Raw genomic sequence first — 12,749 nt, forward strand, 5'->3', positions numbered from 1 at the left:
TTTTTCCTTCCATTTTTTCCCTTTTTTGTAGATTCACGCGTTGCATGTTGGGTATTTATAGCCATGGCAAGGCAGCGAAGGATACACCTGTGTATCCTTGGTCAATTAGCCACATGCCGACCAAACGGAGGACATATGCCTCCGGAGAACATGAACATTGTAACAGCACTTGGGCAGCGACTGATGATGTGGATGCCTGCCCACGCCCACCCCACACCCACATCAGACCAAGGCAAGGCTAGGTACCTGAGCTTTGGGAAACAGCCCTGGTGTACAGGTGAATACTAAGTTCAAAAATGGAGCATACAACTTGTTGTATGTGCTTGCACGAAGCGGAGTGTGACGTCAGCGTTTCCACTGAAAACACCTTACTGTTTACATAGCACCGTAGTTTCCTTTAAAACCTGTTTAATTGAAAAAAAAAAAAGTTTCACCCCCTTTGAAGATCATCACACCACTAACAGTTACTGAAGATCACTCAAGTTGTATTTTGGTCCTTATCAAAACATCTGCTTTTAATGAAATAATCCACACACTCTTTTCAGAAACATTGCAAAATTTCAAGAAGTTGCAGTAAGAATAATATCTAAATTGTGACTCACACACACAAAAAACAGTATTTTCTGCATTGAAAGTGCATATTTACCAAAACCTTAACTGAAACTTGCCAAAACTGTCCAATTTAACAAATGTAATACAATATATATCTTAATCAAAATTATTTTATGTATTTTTTATTATTTTATTTTCTGTTTTTTGAGGAATTTTTTAGGGGTTAATAAACATCTCAGTTACAGAAAGTACAATTTTCGGGCCATTTTTGATTGGTCAGGCTTTACAGGGTAAAGCACTATTAGGAGACAAAATGTGTTGTTTTTTTTTTTTTTGACCAAGGAGTCATCTTATTATACCATCACTTTTCCAATTAAAAGGAGGGTACTTTTTTCATTTTGATGCTCATTTGTCTGCATAGAAAATGTAAAATCAGCAGTCTCCTACCCAAGACAGTTATACTGAGTTCACAGCTAATGAGAGGTACTAGTACGGATGAGGAGTAGTTGACTGTTTCTTTCTGTTACTTCTATCATTAAACTCTTGCACAAGCTCTCTGTGACCTGCTGAGGAGCTGAGGTATAGAGATGGAAGAGTGTTCAATGCAAGGTTTGTTGTTTCAAATTTTTTTTCTGTTTTTAACATGTTTTCTGAATGACATAACACTTGACTTACGTTATACATGTTCCATAAATAAATACTACTTCTTCGTTTTGCAATCATTAAATCAACATTGTTAGAAGAAATATTTTTTAAAAAATCAGCCACACCATCAATCTGCTTCTAAATAATGCCCTTCTCACAGTCTAAAATTACTGAAACATGTTATCATAACAAGACTCTGCATGGCATTTTACTCTCAGCACAACATCTGGTACCACCCACAGAGCTGTAGCAACACAAAACATTTCCTATGGTAATCATTTTTCTGCTGTCTCAAGACTTGTAGGATCAAACTTGCAAACATACTGTACTTCCTCTCACTGAGTTTTTAAATATCACATTATATAAGTCTAATTACCAGATGCTAGTGCTTTCCATTTCCTCTGCCGGCCTCTTTCTCTCCCTCTCTGTAGCACCTCCACTCCCTCACCTTCTTTTCTCACTCCCTCCCTCTCTCCTCCATATGCTGGCTTGCACAACAGAACAGTCAAATCAATATGGCCGAGGCGATTAATGCGCTGGCGGTGGCGATGTACTTATAAAGAGCTTTCATGGCCCAGTGAAGGATGAAATCACCCTCTGAGTCCTGCGATCTTAAAAGTCTGAGGTGTACTGGCGTTAGACAGAGACAGAGAGGGAGACAGGGGGAGGCTGGGGGGAGGGGAGAATGAGGAAGATCAGTGCAGACTTTATTGGATCTCCTCCAATAGGTGAAAATGTAGAAGGAAAGAGAAATGTGAAATCTTTGAGGAGGGCATTGGACCCTCTCCAATAACCAAGTAAAAGAGGCATGAGTCCACATTTGACAGGAGGGACGTGTCTGAGAAGCCGAATGAAAGAGACTGCAGCAGGGACTGTGAGAGCCGGGGAGAGAATGACGTTGCTCTTAATGCTTTTGGTGCTGCTGAAATTCCTCTATTTAACGCCTTGGTGCTGCTGCTAAAGATCCCTGGGACTGAAGACAAGCTCTCGCTGTGTTAACAGTCACAAGTGATTTTCTACTCCAGTACAGTGGGCTGGTCTGGGTTTTGAACACAGGTAGAAACCTTTTTTTTTTTTTTTTTTCTGGTGCATTCTGGAGGATTGGATGGATGAAGCTTTGGTTTATACAAAAATTATAATTCACACGAATATTTGCTTAGCAAGGCCAAACACAACTCTGCTGCTTCATGCACAAACCACCAGTTCATTAAGAAATCATGTCGAATCACGGGCACAGCTGCAGCACTAACAGATCAGCTGCAGCTGCATCATCACTTCAACCCGTGACCACACACTCTCCTCCTTACACGCACACACCATGACTGATTGTAATTTCCTTCCTCAGTCATGAGTTGCGATGAAATGTGGTGATCGGGCTGAGCTGAAACCATCCCCCCCTTCAAATCAGATGGATGACAAAAGCAATGAGAGGAGGAGGGAAGTGGAGATGTATGAACAAGATGGTGGGGGGTAAATGTGGATGACAGGGAGCTTTGAATGCCTTAAACAGTGGATACAGACATATTTACGCACTAACGCACATTTCTCACACATAAAATACGAAACTTTATGAGCATGATTCACTCACTTGAACCCACTGTGCATTTCATGAAGTCAACCTCGACATGTGATGACTGGGATCACAAGAGTGTGTTAGTGCACAGAAAACGTTCTCATTTCTTTTATTTACTTCTGCTGTCTCTTTCCAAATGGCACCATAGACTGTATATAGAGTGGACAGCATGGCTCCACCATTTACCATTGTACTGTTTTGAAGCCAAAATACCCCCATCAAAGGCGCTGCCATTGTGTAGCCAGAGTCTGCACAGTCGAGGGTATTAGGGACTCCAATGAATAGTCCCAGGACAAACCCCAAATAACCGAGACAGATGCTTTTTCCATAGGGGTGCCAGACTAAATTGATCTGATCTCGTAAGGTGGAGCTACAACTCTGCAGCAGTGGCGGCTGCTAGTCAGTCAAGGAGGGGAGGCTCATTTTTTTCCGGCCTACATCATAAATTTGTTTATTTATTTAAACCTAAATTCTACCCTCCGTTCCTTTTTTAAAGAAAATGATCTGTGACCCTGTTGCACCAACCAGGTGTTTTTTCAAGGGATTTTACCTGTGTTCTCTCAACGCTCGTCGTTTTTAAGAAAGGTAAACTCATTGGAGATCGATAAAGCCTCCAGATCAGTCCAGAACAACTGAGAAGATGCTCCGGTGGAGGGTTATACTTCAAGATTGCTGACTGGCTCATTTCACTGTCAATCAAAAAGGGATTCGGCCTCAGACAGATCATCCAATCACAGATCGTCCAGGCCAGCCCACTGCCTCATAGACCCTCAGAGACGCTGAGCGTCCGATGGGCGGGACAAAGCCCAGCGTTTATCCAATGACCGTCCAGTTTCCACAGTGGAACAACCCATTCTACGCTTCCCGCTGAAGTCAGAAGACGCCCAGCATCTGACTGTGTTGAAGCGCTGAGATGCTGCGGGGATGTATGAGAAGGTGATCGAGCCAGTTACCTGTGATAGGAGCTGATTCTGAACAAAAGATGAAGGGATTGTAGCGCATATTTCGCCAATGAAATGTACACACAGCAGAACATATCACAACTTTTTTGGGGGACATTTTAGGGGAAGCTGAGCTTCCTTTGCAGTCTTCAAGCAATCAGCACTGCTCTGCAGTGTGTTGATTGGTGGAAAGAATCGTCGCTTACCATGCAACAGCAGAAATAAAACTATTAATATATCACCCACCACAGAGGACAACAAAGATCCAGGATGAGTTTCACAGAATCCCAGCGGTGCCTCTGCAATGGAAGTTCACATTGTAGCTAGATGAATACTACCCCAAGGCTTCTCAGCCCCTTCCACTCAAAGGGCAGGACCATGGGATTGAGGTGGTAGATGATCCTTCAAAAGGTATCCTCAATTTGGTAACCCCCCCCCCCAAAAAAAAAAAAAAAATAGTACATAAATTTTCATGTATTGTCATATTTTGATATACTTTTAAGTGGGTATATTACATTGGGTAAAAATTATCTGACATTAGTGATGGTGTTACAAATTTTAGCAGTGTCAACATTTTGGGAAATGGGCTACTTTTACAGTCTCTCTTCAAGGTAAAATAAAGTTAGAATGATAGTCTTTTTCTCTACTGTTAATTTGAAAGTACAAACAGCAGCCTTTCTTGACATAAAACAAAGAAACAGGGAAGCAGCTTGTTCATTCAAAGGGGACAAAACTCCAGCTCACCATATGTTCACTGATAAACAAAACATTCAAAATGCCTTGGATTTATATAAGTTTCTTTTCCAGGACCAGTGACTTTCTGGAGTCATAGCTGATCCTCATCAAAGACTTCCTGTCTCAACTGAGATTCAAAAACTTGTTTCCCAGGCAACGAATAAAAGATCATTGACAGTTGTTTCTTTAAGTCTAAGCCTCCTCATTATTTCAGGATCTTAGCAATCCTACTATCAGCAGTCTGTGATATCCAACTATAAGAGCCCCAATAATATTATTTATGTCTGATAAGGTCCAGAAATGTGTCAAGATTGTTACTTAAAATGTTTGGCAGCCCTAAAAGAAGTTGCAGTCAGACTCCTGCCTGAGCAGAGGAGTGGGCTACGTCAGTTTCAGGCAGGAGTGACCGAGGAACAGTCAAACCTGCAGTGTGTCAGATGTAGATAATAGAACATTTCTGATAGCGGGTATGCGTTTATGTCACTTGCTCTCTGGGACACGCCCACTTCAGCCGGTCTGAGTGGCAAAACAAACCCCACTTAGCTTTGCCCTGAGCTGCAGTAAACATAGTGAGTCCAGGGAAATTGTGGATTATGAAATGAAATTCAGGCCAATTGGACTCACTAGGATTGATTTATTAAAGAACCAGGGGTCCACAAACATCAACATGTGGCCTGAAATCATATGCTGACATTTATTTGTACTCGGTTTTAACGAAAGGAAAACGCACAATGCAAAGTCTGGAAGCTACGAAAGCCTCTATATGATTCAATTCACAGTTTACAGTGTATTCACCCCACTGAAAAAACATATTATCTATTTGTACTTTTGGTATTTAACATAGACTGCACAGTCACCAAAACAGTATTTAAGTAAAGTTAATATCAAATACTTTATATAGCACAGCTTGTGCTAGAGTTCCCCCTCATTTTGAAAACTGGGTTAGCCTCAATTTAACTTAGTTTACAAATCATGTCAAGCACGAGGTTCATGATCACACAAAGTCAAAAATGTTTCAGTGATAAAAAAAAAATATGATAAAATTTAGAGGTTTCATAATTTCAGGAATGATTTATCCCAAAAATACAGCATAAATTTGCGTTAACTGGCACAAAATGGGAACTGCCTGGATTGTTTCTGAAAATTGCATTGATCCATCAGTTTCTCTTGGTCTTTCGGTAGTCTGTCTAAAGATCACTCTGAATGCTTTTTAAACATGTTTGTTCAATCAATCATGCAACAGCTCTTCCCCTTTTTCGATTTTGTTTTAGTTTAGATGGTATTAAAGCCAATGCTGCCACTCATTTCCCTCTTTCTGAAGCTCAGTGGGCATAACTGCAGTGACTTCTGCTCACTGTGACATAACCTGCATACCCTCTCTATGCAGGACCGCAAACTGGTTAATCTACAAACCAAATTTTAATGTACTTCATAACTTTAACTAACTTTAATGTACTTCAGTTTAAGAGATCTCCAGTTTCATTTTCAAATATCCAAAATTAAATTTCTAGGCTAGGCAACTAGGCAATATGGATTGTGGATAACTGTAAATAGAATTTTGACTGGTACAAAATGGAAATGTAGATATCTAAAATAGGAATGAGGGATAGTCCTAATTAAATTGCAGACATATTTAGGCATTCTCTTGTTGTCTTTTCGATTACTTCCAAGCCAGTCAACGCCATAACTGCTTTTTTCTTTCTCACTGCAAAGTGGGATTTAGAAAATGAAACCACTGCTTCTTTCCATTATGGGAGGGGAAATGATGTATTTCTGGATATCTAAAATAGAGCAACATCATTAATGACCTTTGAGATATCTCTAATTCTTCTTCTGCCAAGTCAAAACTGAAATGCAGATATCTGTACTTTTCATTTGAGATGTGTGACGAGTTGTATGATGTTTTGGTGACATCATTGCAGATATCTGTAATTCAATTATGCCAAGTCAAAACTAAACTACAGATATCTTTGTTCTACATTTTGCCTACTACAAATTGTATCACAGAAATCTTGAATTGAAATTCAGACTGTCCAAAATGTAATTACAACTAGTCAGAAATACGTTGTTGATATCTACAATGTTTGTCTCAGATAGTCATAGTCTACAGTCAGCAGCATATCTGCAAACATTTGACTTTGACAAAGTGTGAAATTTGCTCACTCTGAACACCAAGGCATACTGAGACTTGCTGAATCCAACTACAATTGCATTATTCAGTCAAGCTATCCTCAGTCCGTTCGTGGTCTAACTAAGCTGTTTACATGCATCTTAACAGTCTGATCATGTGACTCAGCTCATAGTCTGTTTTCTTATGCTGCATGTGCATGTACAGAGTAGTGAGCCCGTGGACTTCTGGGCTTTACTGAGGCCCTGCAGACAAGTATGTTAAACAAAGCTGATATAACAAAGATATAAAACATACCAACTCAAATAAATACTTCCAATGATGACGAAATTGAGTCTTTACCTATACATCCATAAATACCAAGATTGCAGTGAAGTTTTATATATTTTGTGTTAGATATTTTGCTTTGTCAAAGTTTGACCTTTGGGAACACTTTTGGAGCTGGATTATTAAAAATATACCATGAGAAAAGATGGAACAGGGCTGGGCAACACATCCTGGTCTATTTTGAATCAGACATTTAATATAATAATTATTTCTATTGCTAAAATTAAAAATAATAATGATAAATAAATAAAAAGAAATTACTGCTTTTCATGTAAGTTGACTTCATGCATGGCGGTTTTATTTGATGCTTGCTTTGACTTTGATCACAGCCAAGGATGTCAAAAAATTTTGGATGTACCGTGGCAGACTTTAGGTTTGTGTATTTCCCATCTGGGACTCGAAGAGCTTCATTGTGGGTGACTTTGGAACTTCCTCAGATGCTTTAGCAGCATTGATGTAAGACCTGTACAAAATAAAAAGCACCCAAAGGATTTAAGAACATTGTTCTATTATCATTGTTCAAAAGAGTCCTTGTTGTTTTGGGTGTGGTCTAATGATCTAAACCAAGGACAGAAGCACCCCAAATCTTTCACATAATAATTAACATTTTGATCAAGGGAAAACAGAATGAATGAAAAAATGAATGAATGAATAAATAAACAGAAGCATTTCTATTGGTAAACCTGAAGAAATTGAGGTTGGGTCGGAAGAAGGAAGAAATAAAATGCACCACAATTTAGATATGTTTGTATATACTTACTACTTTTCAGCACAGTGTGACAAAAGAGTAGCTTAAAGGTCACAATTTATGAACTACAGAACAACAAAATTCTCATTTGACCTCTATGCAGTGCTCCTTCAAGTCAGTTAGTGCCAAATGCTTGTCAGGGGCCAAGGTTCAAATCCAATATCAGGCACCAATTTTGCATAAGCTTCTTTCTGAAGGCCTCCAACAGCTTATTTGTCCCAATATGACTTGCTGCAGTGCCGGTTTTCAGTACCTCTACAGCCAAAGGCCTCAACTAGTGAAATATCACTAACCTTAAAATATACATAACAGATACTACGGGCTACATTTTAATGTGTGACGACTGACTTCAGTCAAGCACATCCTCAAAACTTCCTAAATGAGTATAACTTGTGACATTGATAATACTGTGCTCCTCATAAGTGCTCTGGCCAAATCAACAACCAAGCTACCAGACAACTGTAGGTCCCAGCGAGGTCTATGCCAGCAGATATATAAGAAATCTGCTGAAAGAGTGCCCTGAAAATACTACAAATATCAAACGGGAATAAAGAGAAATAGGCATCTGTTGCTCATTCCCCATTCAACCAGCTTATGTTTATTCACAAAGTCATTTAAACATTTACCTGCATAAGGTTGTGCTTGGATCTTAAGCCCCACACTAGACTCAGCCTGTGATGAAGTGCTCAGTTCCCAGCACACTGGGAATTAGAATCCATGACCTTGTTTTGCCAGGAGGATGGGCTTCTCAAAGCCTGGATAGCTCAGTCGGTAGAGCATCAGACTTTTAATCTGAGGGTCCAGGGTTCAAGTCCCTGTTCAGGCGCTGATGTTATCATTTGACCTCTCTGCAGTGCTCCTTCCTGCCCACCAGCTTCCACAAGTTTCCAGGGGCCCTGATTCCCAGGACTGGTGGCGCCCCAGATTTGGACCTGCATATCTATGTGGGAGTCCAACATTAGGTTGTCCCCGCAGGACTTGCTGCAGTGCCTTGCCAGTCACACCAGTGTCCAAGTGGCCATTTGACAATTTTCAGCAGTGCTGTTCTGATGTTGACTTCTCATTGTCTGCATATGATCAGACTTGCAAACTGGTCAAATGGAAGAGCTCAAATTGGTGTGAAGATGCCTTTTTACTGAGAATGGTTTTGCTTGGATCTTAAGCCCCACACAAGACTCAGCCTGTGATGAAGTGCTCAGTTCCAAGCACACTGGGAGTTAGAATCCATGGCCTTGTTTTGCCAGGAGGATGGGCTTCTCAAAGCCTGGATAGCTCAGTCGGTAGAGCATCAGACTTTTAATCTGAGAGTCCAGGGTTCAAGTCCCTGTTCAGGCGCTGATGTTATCATTTGACCTCTCGGCAGTGCTCCTTCCTGCCCACCAGCTTCCACAAGATTCCACAAGTTTCCAGGGGCTTTGATTCCCGTGACTGGTGGCGCCCCAGATTTGGACCTGCATATCTATGTGGGAGTCCAACATTAGGTGGTCCCCGTAGGACTTGCTGCAGTGCCTCGCCAGTCACACCAGTGTACAAGTGGCCATTTGACAATTTTCGGCAGTGCTGTTCTGATGTTGACTTCTCATTGTCTGCATATGATCAGACTTGCAAACTGGTCAAATGGTAGAGCTCAAATTGGTGTGAAGATGCCTTTTTACTAAGAATGGTTGTGCTTGGATCTTAAGCCCCACACTAGACGTAGCCTGTGATGAAGTGCTCAGTTCCCAGCACACTGGGAGTAAGAATCCATGGCCTTGCTTTGCCAGGAGGATGTGCTTCTCGAAGCCTGGATAGCTCAGTCGGTAGAGCATCAGACTTTTAATCTGAGGGTCCAGGGTTCAAGTCCCTGTTCAGGCGCTGATGTTATCATTTGACCTCTCGGCAGTGCTCCTTCCTGCCCACCAGCTTCCACAAGATTCCACAAGTTTCCAGGGGCCCTGATTCCCGGGACTGGTGGCGCCCCAGATTTGGACCTGCATATCTATGTGGGATTCCAACATTAGGTTGTCCCCGTAGGACTTGCTGCAGTGCCTTGCCAGTCACACCAGTGTCCAAGTGGCCATTTGACAATTTTCAGCAGTGCTGTTCTGATGTTGACTTCTCATTGTCTGCATATGATCAGACTTGCAAACTGGTCAAATGGAAGAGCTCAAATTGGTGTGAAGATGCCTTTTGACTGAGAATGGTTTTGCTTGGATCTTAAGCCCCACACAAGACTCAGCCTGTGATGAAGTGCTCAGTTCCAAGCACACGGGGAGTTAGAATCCATGGCCTTGCTTTGCCAGGAGGATGTGCTTCTCGAAGCCTGGATAGCTCAGTCGGTAGAGCATCAGACTTTTAATCTGAGGGTCCAGGGTTCAAGTCCCTGTTCAGGCGCTGATGTTATCATTTGACCTCTCGGCAGTGCTCCTTCCTGCCCACCAGCTTCCACAAGATTCCACAAGTTTCCAGGGGCCCTGATTCCCGGGACTGGTGGCGCCCCAGATTTGGACCTGCATATCTATGTGGGATTCCAACATTAGGTTGTCCCCGTAGGACTTGCTGCAGTGCCTTGCCAGTCACACCAGTGTCCAAGTGGCCATTTGACAATTTTCAGCAGTGCTGTTCTGATGTTGACTTCTCATTGTCTGCATATGATCAGACTTGCAAACTGGTCAAATGGAAGAGCTCAAATTGGTGTGAAGATGCCTTTTGACTGAGAATGGTTTTGCTTGGATCTTAAGCCCCACACAAGACTCAGCCTGTGATGAAGTGCTCAGTTCCAAGCACACTGGGAGTTAGAATCCATGGCCTTGTTTTGCCAGGAGGATGGGCTTCTTGAAGCCTGGATAGCTCAGTCGGTAGAGCATCAGACTTTTAATCTGAGGGTCCAGGGTTCAAGTCCCTGTTCAGGTGCTGATGTTATCATTTGACCTCTCTGCAGTGCTCCTTCCTGCCCACCAGCTTCCACAAGTTTCCAGGGGCCCTGATTCCCGTGACTGGTGGCGCCCCAGATTTGGACCTGCATATCTATGTGGGAGTCCAACATTAGGTTGTCCCCGTAGGACTTGCTGCAGTGCCACGCGAGTAACACCAGTGTACAAGTGGCCTCTTTGACAATTTTCGACAGTGCTGTTCTGATGTTGACTTCTCATTGTCTGCATATGATCAGAGTTGCAAACTGGCAAAATGGTAGAGCTCAAATTGGTGTGAAGATGCCTTTTTACTGAGAATGGTTGTGCTTGGATCTTAAGCCCCACACTAGACTCAGCCTGTAATGAAGTGCTCAGTTCCCAGCACACTGGGAGTTAGAATCCATGGCCTTGTTTTGCCAGGAGGATGGGCTTCTCGAAGCCTGGATAGCTCAGTCGGTAGAGCATCAGACTTTTAATCTGAGGGTCCAGGGTTCAAGTCCCTGTTCGGGTGCTGATGTTATCATTTGACCTCTCGGCAGTGCATCTTCCTGCCCACCAGCTTCCACAAGTTTCCAGGGGCCCTGATTCCCAGGACTGGTGGCGCCCCAGATTTGGACCTGCATATCTATGTGGGAGTCCAACATTAGGTTGTCCCCGTAGGACTTGCTGCAGTGCCTTGCCAGTCACACCAGTGTCCAAGTGGCCATTTGACAATTTTCAGCAGTGCTGTTCTGATGTGGACTTCTCATTGTCTGCATATGATCAGACTTGCAAACTGGTCTAATGGAAGAGCTCAAATTGGTGTGAAGATGCCTTTTTACTGAGAATGGTTGTGCTTGGATCTTAAGCCCCACACTAGACTCAGCCTGTGATGAAGTGCTCAGTTCCCAGCACACTGGGAGTTAGAATCCATGGCCTTGTTTTGCCAGGAGGATGGGCTTTTCGAAGCCTGGATAGCTCAGTCGGTAGAGCATCAGACTTTTAATCTGAGGGTCCAGGGTTCAAGTCCCTGTTCAGGCACTGACGTTATCATTTGACCTCTCTGCAGTGCCCCTTCCTGCCCACCAGCTTCCACAAGTTTCCAGGGGCCCTGATTCCCAGGACTGGTGGCGCCCCAGATTTGGACCTGCATATCTATGTGGGAGTCCAACATTAGGTGGTCCCCGTAGGACTTGCTGCAGTGCCACGCGAGTAACACCAGTGTACAAATGGTCTCTTTGACAATTTTCGGCAGTGCTGTTCTGATGTTGACTTCTCATTGTCTGCATATGATCAGAGTTGCAAACTGGCCAAATGGTAGAGCTCAAATTGGTGTGAAGATGCCTTTTTACTGAGAATGGTTGTGCTTTGATCTTAAGCCCCACACTAGACTCAGCCTGTGATGAAGTGCTCAGTTCCCAGCACACTGGGAGTAAGAATCCATGGCCTTGTATTGCCAGGAGGATGAGCTTCTCGAAGCCTGGATAGCTCAGTCGGTAGAGCATCAGACTTTTAATCTGAGGGTCCAGGGTTCAAGTCCCTGTTCAGGCGCTGATGTTATCATTTGACCTCTTTGCAGTGCTCCTTCCTGCCCACCAGCTTCCACAAGTTTCCAGGGGCCCTGATTCCCGGGACTGGTGGCGCCCCAGATTTGGACCTGCATATCTATGTGGGAGTCCAACATTAGGTTGTCCCCGTAGGACTTGCTGCAGTGCCTTGCCAGTCACACCAGTGTACAAATGGTCTCTTTGACAATTTTCGGCAGTGCTGTTCTGATGTTGACTTCTCATTGTCTGCATATGATCAGAGTTGCAAACTGGCCAAATGGTAGAGCTCAAATTGGTGTGAAGATGCCTTTTTACTGAGAATGGTTGTGCTTTGATCTTAAGCCCCACACTAGACTCAGCCTGTGATGAAGTGCTCAGTTCCCAGCACACTGGGAGTAAGAATCCATGGCCTTGTATTGCCAGGAGGATGAGCTTCTCGAAGCCTGGATAGCTCAGTCGGTAGAGCATCAGACTTTTAATCTGAGGGTCCAGGGTTCAAGTCCCTGTTCAGGCACTGACGTTATCATTTGACCTCTCTGCAGTGCTCCTTCCTGCCCACCAGCTTCCACAAGTTTCCAGGGGCCCTGATTCCCAGGACTGGTGGCGCCCCAGATTTGGACCTGCATATCTATGTGGGAGTCCAACATTAGGTGGTCCCCGTAGGACTTGCTGCAGTGCCACGC

General features: G+C 43.2%; 9 non-coding genes across 9 annotated transcripts; all 9 read left to right on the forward strand.

Moving 5' to 3' along the window:
- Positions 1–8,402: 8,402 nt before the first annotated feature.
- On the forward strand, positions 8,403–8,475 carry trnak-uuu (transfer RNA lysine (anticodon UUU)). The gene has a single exon. It is a non-coding gene; the product is annotated as a tRNA-Lys (tRNA).
- A 436-nt stretch (positions 8,476–8,911) lies between these two features.
- On the forward strand, positions 8,912–8,984 carry trnak-uuu (transfer RNA lysine (anticodon UUU)). The gene has a single exon. It is a non-coding gene; the product is annotated as a tRNA-Lys (tRNA).
- A 446-nt stretch (positions 8,985–9,430) lies between these two features.
- trnak-uuu (transfer RNA lysine (anticodon UUU)) lies at positions 9,431–9,503 on the forward strand. Its single transcript has one exon. It is a non-coding gene; the product is annotated as a tRNA-Lys (tRNA).
- A 446-nt stretch (positions 9,504–9,949) lies between these two features.
- Positions 9,950–10,022, forward strand: trnak-uuu (transfer RNA lysine (anticodon UUU)). The gene has a single exon. It is a non-coding gene; the product is annotated as a tRNA-Lys (tRNA).
- A 446-nt stretch (positions 10,023–10,468) lies between these two features.
- trnak-uuu (transfer RNA lysine (anticodon UUU)) lies at positions 10,469–10,541 on the forward strand. The gene has a single exon. It is a non-coding gene; the product is annotated as a tRNA-Lys (tRNA).
- Positions 10,542–10,978: 437 nt separating this feature from the next.
- On the forward strand, positions 10,979–11,051 carry trnak-uuu (transfer RNA lysine (anticodon UUU)). The gene has a single exon. It is a non-coding gene; the product is annotated as a tRNA-Lys (tRNA).
- A 436-nt stretch (positions 11,052–11,487) lies between these two features.
- trnak-uuu (transfer RNA lysine (anticodon UUU)) lies at positions 11,488–11,560 on the forward strand. The gene has a single exon. It is a non-coding gene; the product is annotated as a tRNA-Lys (tRNA).
- Positions 11,561–11,997: 437 nt separating this feature from the next.
- trnak-uuu (transfer RNA lysine (anticodon UUU)) lies at positions 11,998–12,070 on the forward strand. Its single transcript has one exon. It is a non-coding gene; the product is annotated as a tRNA-Lys (tRNA).
- Positions 12,071–12,507: 437 nt separating this feature from the next.
- Positions 12,508–12,580, forward strand: trnak-uuu (transfer RNA lysine (anticodon UUU)). Its single transcript has one exon. It is a non-coding gene; the product is annotated as a tRNA-Lys (tRNA).
- Positions 12,581–12,749: the final 169 nt, after the last annotated feature.

The sequence above is a fragment of the Halichoeres trimaculatus genome, unplaced genomic scaffold (genome assembly GCF_033239565.1).
Source record: "Halichoeres trimaculatus isolate MK-OKI-2021-1 unplaced genomic scaffold, fHalTri1.1 fHalTri1_scaffold_7, whole genome shotgun sequence".
Classification (NCBI taxonomy): domain Eukaryota; kingdom Metazoa; phylum Chordata; class Actinopteri; order Labriformes; family Labridae; genus Halichoeres; species Halichoeres trimaculatus.